The sequence below is a fragment of the Peromyscus californicus genome, unplaced genomic scaffold (assembly GCF_007827085.1).
Source record: "Peromyscus californicus insignis strain IS unplaced genomic scaffold, ASM782708v3 Scaffold_6__1_contigs__length_162567912, whole genome shotgun sequence".
Classification (NCBI taxonomy): domain Eukaryota; kingdom Metazoa; phylum Chordata; class Mammalia; order Rodentia; family Cricetidae; genus Peromyscus; species Peromyscus californicus.
The window spans coordinates 137,525,734-137,534,108 of record NW_026294584.1 but is presented as its reverse complement, the minus strand read 5'-3'; the positions used below and the strand labels follow the sequence as shown (position 1 = coordinate 137,534,108).

Sequence of the window (8,375 nt, the reverse complement as noted above, 5' to 3'; positions counted from 1 at the left end):
AAAAAAAAAAAAAAAAAAAGAAAGTGAACACAGAGCGAAGGTAGATGGAGACCCAAACACAAGCCATCAGCCGGTCTTTCTTCAATCACCTCTCTAATCCAGCCCCAGGTTTTCTTCTCCGTAATAACATGGATGACAGCAGAATGTCATGGTGACTACTAGGATTTGGGTGATGGGTCTTTGTGCTTGTTCCTAAGTAAAAACCAAAGGAGCACGCAGGCCTGGCCGAACCCAGATAGCCAGCTTACAAAGACCCATATGGTGAGTCTTCTCCCGTCCTCTGTTCAGTGGAATGAGAGAAATTTAGAGAGAGAAAAAAAAACTTCTTTCCTAATTAATCATTTTGGTTTTCAGTCTTGTTAGGGCCACTTTTTGCATTTCTTAGCAGGAAGTTCTCAAACTGTTTCCTTCTTCCAAACGTGTGTTTCCCACTGAGATGCAGTATTCCTTGTCTCAAGCCTCGGCCTCCTTCCTTCCTTCCTTCCTTTGACCCTGGGTTATGGCCTGTGACCTCACAGCTTTAAGATTCCATCTCATTTGACTCATCTACTGTCAAGCTTGGGAGTTGGCAACTTTTACTGTAAAGGGTCGGATTATGTAAGTAGTTTAGGGTTTGTGGACCACAAAGTGTCTTAAGAGGCTCCTTGCCTTACCAGCCTCACTTTCAGCCATCCATGTTGCTCTCTCCCGGGAGGCTCTCTGAACAGCCTGCAAACAGGACCCTGACTGAGCCTCCTCAGAGGATGGCTCCTTTCCTAGAGTTCTGCACCAGCTGCTTATCTCCAGCGGCATGGCACGCTGACCATGCTTCCTGTGGGGATGGGAGGGGGCCAAGAGAGGGTAATGGAGAGTGAATGTGATCAAACTACATTATATACATAGATGAAATGTCAGCGTGAAACCTGTGTGACTGGTAGCTGCTAATAATAATCATCTAAAGTTAAGCAATTATTACGTTTATTTATTTGAGAGTGTGCATGCTGTGGCATTGAGAGCATTTTTGCCCAGGGAGCCATTTCCCCAGCCCAACACCATGATTATTTATTTATTTGTCTATCTATTCATTCATTCATTCATTCATTTATTTAGTGTGCACACTCTGGAATGTCATGCTAAAGGTACTTTCTACCTGGTGGGATGACCTGAGTTAGATTCTCAGGACTCATAAACATGGTGGAAGAAGAGAACTCACTCCTGAAAGTTGTCCTCTGCCCTCCACATGCAGACTATGACAAACTTACACACACACACACACACACACACACACACACACACACACACACACAGACTTGATTTCTCTCTCTCTCTCTCTTAAAAAAAAAAAAAGCTAGACGTGGTAGTTGGCGCATGCCTTTAATCCCAGCACTTAGGAGGCAGAAGCAGGCCCATCTCTGTGAGTTTGAGGCCAGTCTAGTCTACAAAGTTAGTTCCAGAACAGACAAAGCTATTTATTACATACGTAGAGAAACCCTGTCTTGAAAAACAAAACAAAACAAAAATATAGCCAATGTGGTGGTAAACACCATAAATCCTAGCAATGGGAGGCAGAGGCAGGCAGATCTCTAAGTTCAAAGCTAGCCTGGACTATGTAGCGAGTTCCAGGCTGGCTGAGTATATATAGAGACACTTTCTAAAACAAACAAACAAAAAAGTAGATGAGGAAGGCGGATAGAGAAAAAAGAAAAAGTTAAAATGTGCTGGGCATGGCGGCAACATTACCTGTAACCCCAGTACTTGGGGAGTACAGGTGAGAAGATTGCTGTGAATTCGAGGCCAATGTGAGCCACATAGTAAGTTCAGGACTTATGGGATACATAGGGAGCACCTATCTCAAAAACCAAAAAGGTGCTGGGGGTTTAGCTCAGTAGTAAAATGTCCTGGGTTCAGTTCCCAGTGTGTTGGGGGGGCGGTGCAGCAGATAATAGCAATAACAGCAACAGCAATAATAAAGCAAGGGAAAAGCAAAACAAAAAGTTCAAGTGTGAATGCCACCCAGCCTGTGAAATATGAGCTCCAAGCAGGGAGAGACTAGAGGCTAGAGGTCCCTGACACCTCTACCCATGCCTGAGTCTAAGCCAGGCCTGGCACCATACTGTTGTGCATGGTGCTGGCTACTTTTATGTCAACTTGACACCAAATGATGGTCATCAGAGGAGGGAGCCCAGTTGAGAAAATGTCTCTGTAAGATTTGACTGTAGACAAGCCTAGAGGACATTTTCTTAGTTAGTGATTAGTGGGAGAGGGCCCAGGTCATTTTTGGGTTGGACCACCCCTAGGCTTGAGGCCCTGGCTTCTATCAGAAAGGAGGCTAAGCAAGCCATGGGAACAAGCCAGTAAGCAGCACCCCTCCATGGCCTCTGCATCAGCTCCTGCCTCCAGGTTCCTACAGTGTTTGAGTTCCTGTCCCGACTTCCTTCAGCGATGACCAGTGATGTGGAAGTGTGAACTAAATAAGCCCTCTCCTCCTGAGTTGCTTTTGGTTGTGGGGTTTTATCACAGCAATAGCAACCCTAACTAAGACACTTGTCTTCCAGGCTGTTTGTCTGTCTTCACTCTTGCTGTCTGTGATTTGTTGGTGTCTGTTAATAAATAGTTTTGAGAGCCCGGCGGCAGTGGTGGCACACACCTTTAATTCCAGCATTTGAGGGCAGAGGCAGGTGGATTTCTATAAATCGAGTTCCAGGACAGCCAAGGCTACACAGAGAATCCCTGTTCAACATCCCCAGACCCAATAAATACTATTAAGATAAACTGGGTGTGGTGTCAAGCCTGTAATCCCCATTGCTCAGGAGACAGAACTGGGAGGATCAGAAAGGAGTCCGAGGCTTCCTTAGCTACATATCTAGTTCCAGGTCACTCCTGGAAATGTGAGACCCTTCTCACAATAACCAAACCCCAAAAAGCTTCATATGAAAGGAGCCGACCAGTGAGCATCAAGATAAGGTCCATTGACCCTAGAGGGTCACTGGTCAAGGTATGGGAGTTCATGGGTCATTTCTTTCCTCTGAATTTTGTAAAAAAAAAAAAAAAAGCACTGAGAAGCCAGGCATGGTGACTCAATGTCTATAATCCCAGCACTTGGGAGGCAGAGACAAGCAGATATTTGGGAGATCGAGGCCAGCCTGGGCTACATGTTTCCAGAACAGCTAGAGCTATATAGTGAGACCTTGTCTCAACAAAACAATAACAACAAAGAGAAACTGATGAGGCTTGGTTCTTCTCAATTAGATTAAAGCAGCCACTTAGATATAATTGGAATTACACTGGATTTAAAAGTCACCCCAGAGCTGGCTTGTAATCCCAGATACAAGGAGACTGAGGCAGAAGAGCAGTTCAGAGCCTGCCTAGGCAACATAATGAGACCTTGTCTCAAACATAAAAGACAAAAAGAAGGCTGGGAGCCTGGTGTGAGGGTGCATGTCTGTAATTCCAGCACTCAGGGGGCTGAGGCAGGAGGATAATGATGTTGTCATGAGTTTGGGGCTAGTTCTGGCTACATAGTTCAAGGTTACCCTGAACTATATAAAATAAGACCCTGTCTAAAAAACAAAACAAAACAGAAAAATTGTTGGTTGAGCAGGGTGGTGCTGATCCTTTATGCCTGTTCCTTTAATTCCAGCACTTGGGAGGCAGAAGCAGGTGGATCTGTGAGTTCCAGGCTAGCCAGGGCTACATAGTGAGACCCTGTCTCAAACACACAGATATAAAATCAACAAGATTTTAGGAGATAGAATGCAGTGAGAGAAGGTTTCCCAGTTATGTGCAAGACCCTGGATTCGAACCCTTTACTAGGGAGGAAAAATCGGCCTGAAAGCTAATTTAAAACGCGGTTGTAGGTAAAGGAATGTAGCTGCATTTGAACATTTAAAGGATTGTAGGAACAGGGCACCAAAGGCAGGGATTATTCCACACATTTCTTTTTTACACACATTTCCAAAATCATTCCAGTCATAAGTTTGCATATAAACCATCCAATAAATACTCGGGATCTTTTCACACCCATGAGATTTTGCAGATTTGTGTCCAAAAAGGACAGGGAAACAGGATGAAAAAAACCAGAATCACGGGGAGAGGCTGGCTGCAGCCCTCGGCAACATAACAAGAAAACAAATTCCACAGGAGGGAGAGTAGAATAAAGGAGAGACAGGATTGAGTGATGGAACTAGTCACTTCGGAGATTCAGCTGACCAGCATCATGCACCAGCAACCCACCTCCAAAAAAAAAAAAAAGAGTCAGGCGGCAAGATAAGGATAGAAGAGATTCTTTGGTTTCTGAGCCCGCCTCATCCAAATATTTCTGTGACTGGCTGGTTCCACTGGAGGCAACAGCCTGAGAAAGATAAGTCTGTTAAACAGGCCAATGCTCTGCAACGTAGATTTCATACACTTGAGAGTGGAGTAGCTTCAGCAGGAATGGCATTGAATCATAGTGATTTCTAGCACAGTGGCTGCTATACTGCATGGCACTCAATCTATACAAAAACTTGTGGAGGATTTTGTTTTTTCCAGACAGAGTCTCATTGTAGCCCTGGCTGTCCTAGAACTTGATCTGTAGACCAGGTTGGCCTCGAACCCTCAGAGATCCACTTTCCTCTGCCTCCAGAGTGCTGGGATTAAAGGTGTGTACGACAATGCCTGTTTAAAGAATTGTCTTTGTATGTGTGTGCAGGTGAGGGGGGTTGTCCAAGAAGAAGGGAGGTTTGGATCCCTGAAGCTGGAGTTAACATGTTTGTGAGCCACCTAAATTGGGTGCTGGGAATCAAACTCACATTCTCTGCCAGACTGGTATTCACTCTTGTCAGCTGAGCCGTCTTCCTAACCCTATGCTTATCAGAGAGGACACTTTCTTTCAAGGTCTTGAACATGCTAGGCAAGTGCTCTGGTGTTTGTGGACTCTATGGACTCTGTCTGGACTACCCATGTCAAAAGTAGCCATACATAAGTGAATGAATGAATGAATGACTACATAAATGAATGAAATCTGGGTGTGGTGGCACATTCTTTTAATCCCAGCACTCAAGAGGCAGAGGCAGGTGGATCTCTGTGAGTTCGAGGCCAGCCTGGTCTACGTAGTGAGTTCCAGGACAGCCAAGGTCTACATAGAAAGACCCTATCTCAAAAATAATTCTGAGTGGCCTCAAATTCAAAGAGTGTCAATGTGTGCATAGTGCTGGGAACAGATGTGCACCACCATCATGAGGACAAGGTGGTTTCTCTGAGTGTCACCATACCAGGAAGGGATGGGGTGGAGCGTCTGATCTGCTCAGTACTTGTTCTTTGAGATTCCAGTGGAGTCAGACAATGCCTTCAGGATCTATGCTGTGGTTCTGTGGATCCAGGGAGCTGGCCTTCCCTCAATTCCTACAGCTCCCAGCATCCCCTCTAGCTGCGCTGAGTCTGAGACTGTGACCCTCTCTCCTCTGAGAATAGCATTTCATTTATTTTCTGGCAGTTTGTGTACTGGCCCAGCCCATCATAGAACACCAGATCAGTAGACAGTACCTCGGAGCACAGAGTGGTGCCCCCACTTTCTGAGAGGTTAGGCTCCACCAGGTTCAAGGGCCACCACAATTAGGGGAGAGACTTGCTCAAATAACACAGCCCTTAGTTATGGCATATCTCATTGAAGAGTGACACAGACTGGCATGTGGTTATGTTTTTTGAAAGGGGGGATATGAGTCAGCGTGAGTTATCGTGTTGCTGTTTTCCTGTAACCAAGGCAGGCAGGGATGCCCTAGTAATAGCACCACCCGGCAGCTGTATAGAGAAGCAAAGACATGTCTACCTGGGACAGCAGTGCAGGGGGACACTGGAGAACTCATAGGCTCGTCTTTACCTCATGCAACAGTCTGTGGGCCTTCCTGGTGTTTGTAGAGCATTTTGCACAGAAAACAGCTGAGGGGCTAGGCCTGGTGGTGACCACCTTTAATCCCAGGGCTGCCAAGACCAGGACAGGCAGATCTCTGTGAGTTCGAGGCCACCCTGCTCTTCACAGAGTTCCAAACCAGCCGGAGCTTCATAGTGAGACCTTGTTTCCAAAAATTAAAAAAAGGGACGGAGGGGCTTGGTGAAGAGCTGGCTTGCTCTTCCAGAGCTGGGTCTGTCACCCAACTGGAATGGACACCCTCTCAGCCTTCCTGAGAAGCAGGTATGCACATAGTGTAGGCAAACACTCATAAGCAAACAATAAAAATAAATTTAAAAAATACATGACTGCCAGGTGGTGGTGGTGCACGCCTTTACTCCCAGCACTCGGGAGACAGAGGCAGGCAGATCTATGTGAGTTCGAGGCCAGCCTGAGCTACAGAGTGAGTACCAAGATAGGCTCTAAAGCTACAAAGAGAAACCCTATCTCAAAAAAAAAAAAAAAAAAAAAAAACATGAATGCATTAGTGAGTCCCAAGTTTGATTCCTAATACAAACCCAACCTGTTCTTTGGAATTGGAAATGCAGGATGAGCTGTTCAAGGCCATCCTTGACTACATAGGGAGCTGGGAAGCAAACCTGGGGCCTTGTGAATAGTACCAGCTGAGTTACACTCCTGGCCTCATAAATGTCAGTTTTTAAAATCCGATTTTCTACCTTAATCCAATTTGACTTGATGCGTGCTAAGGAATGAAGATAGGAAAATATTAAAAGTCATTGTTTTCTGTAATTAAACCATTATAAGACCAGAAAACTTTGTGTATACAATAAAGACACTGCACTGGGTAACAGTAGTCTCAAAGCTGAGGTGTTTCAGGTGACAGCTACTGACATGCATGCTGTTATGGCACTCGTGGGGCAAACTGCTCATGTGAAAAATCCTGTCTTGGAAAAAACAACAACAACAACAACAAACAAACCCACAGTGAAACCTTGATGCGGTGGGCCAGAGTACTCAGGAACAAACACCTCAGGTTCATTATGCCATGAGTTGGATTTTGAATTAACGTTTGATCATTCAGAAAGCTTTTATGATTGCCAAAATTTTCACAACACCTACACTCACTTACGAAACACGGCATTGGACTGTGACCACAGTTTATGAAGTTGGACTGAAGCTGGGTATAGTGGTAATCTCAGCTTTGGGAGACCTAGGAAGGGGCATCTCAGTGAGATTGAAGCTACAGGGTAAGACCCTGCTCAATACACACACACACACACACACACACACACACACACACACACACACACACACGCACGCGCGCGGTGGCTACCATATGCTACTAGCCACAACATACTACTGTGCCTCATATCCAAAGACATCAGGGCCAAGCTACTGTGGCCAAAAGCTCTGAAAGCTTGAGTCAAAATGAAATTTTCTCCCTTACAGGTTGATTGTTTTAGACTATTTTATCAGTGGTGCAAAGTTGACTAATAAAATATCTGATCACTTTTCAACTGTGTTAAGTGTATTTATACTGTTATGAAATAGATCTCCAAAAACTTTCATCTTGTACATCGGAAGCTCTGTACCCAACAAACCACTTCCTCCCGGAGCCTCTAAAGAAGCAGCTGTATTCTGTTTCTGTGAGTTTGGCCTCCTTCGGACTGTACCTGGGTAGAATCACGGAGGATTGGGGTTTCCGTGTAGGTGTTATTTCACTTACAAACAGTCCTCAAGTTTCAGCCATGCTATACAGATTTCCTCCTTCTTAAAATCACATTGATTATCTACATGTGCATGGTGTCAATGCATGGAACTCGCTCTGTAGCCCAGGCTGGCCTCAAGTTCACTGAGATCAGCCTGCCTCTGCTTCCAGAGTGCTGGGATTAAAGGTGTGTGCCACCATGCCCAGCAGTTTATGAGTGTTTGGTTGGTATGCGTGTATGTGCACAGTGTGCATGCATGGTGCTGTGGAAGCGAGAAAAGGGTGTCAGGTCCCCTGGAACTGAGTTACAGACAGTTGTGAGCTACCACGGAACTTGAACCTGGGTCCTCTGCAAGAGCTTAACTGCTGAGTCATCACACGCCAACACCACCTGCAACTTCCTTTTTTTTTTTTTTGAGACAGTCTTTTGTACCCCAAAGTGGCCTTGAACTTGGCATAAGGCTCAGGCTGTCTTCAAACTACTGCATCCTTCTCACAAGTGCTAGGATTATGGGTGTTGGCTAGCATGACTAATTTGGTCTCACTTTTATTACTTTGTGTGTGTGTGTGTGTGTGTTAATAGAAAGCATTTAAAGCTGCAACAGTTACTTTCTTTTTTTTTTTTTTTTGGTGGGGGGGTGGGGAGGACTCACTTTGAAATCAGGCTATTGGGGTGGTTTTGTTGATGTTTTTTGATTATTGATTTGCAGAAGCTCTTTACACATTTTGGATTTTTTTATTTTTTTTTTTTTTTTTGATTTTTCGAGACAGGGTTTCTCTGTAGTTTTGCGCCTTTCCTGG

General features: G+C 45.0%; 1 protein-coding gene across 2 annotated transcripts in view; it reads left to right on the top strand.

Annotated features, from left to right (window-relative positions):
- Positions 1 to 8,375, top strand: part of LOC128098383 (solute carrier family 2, facilitated glucose transporter member 3) — a 64,488-nt gene that overhangs the window by 31,190 nt on the left and 24,923 nt on the right. The gene's annotated exons all lie outside the window — the stretch shown is intronic.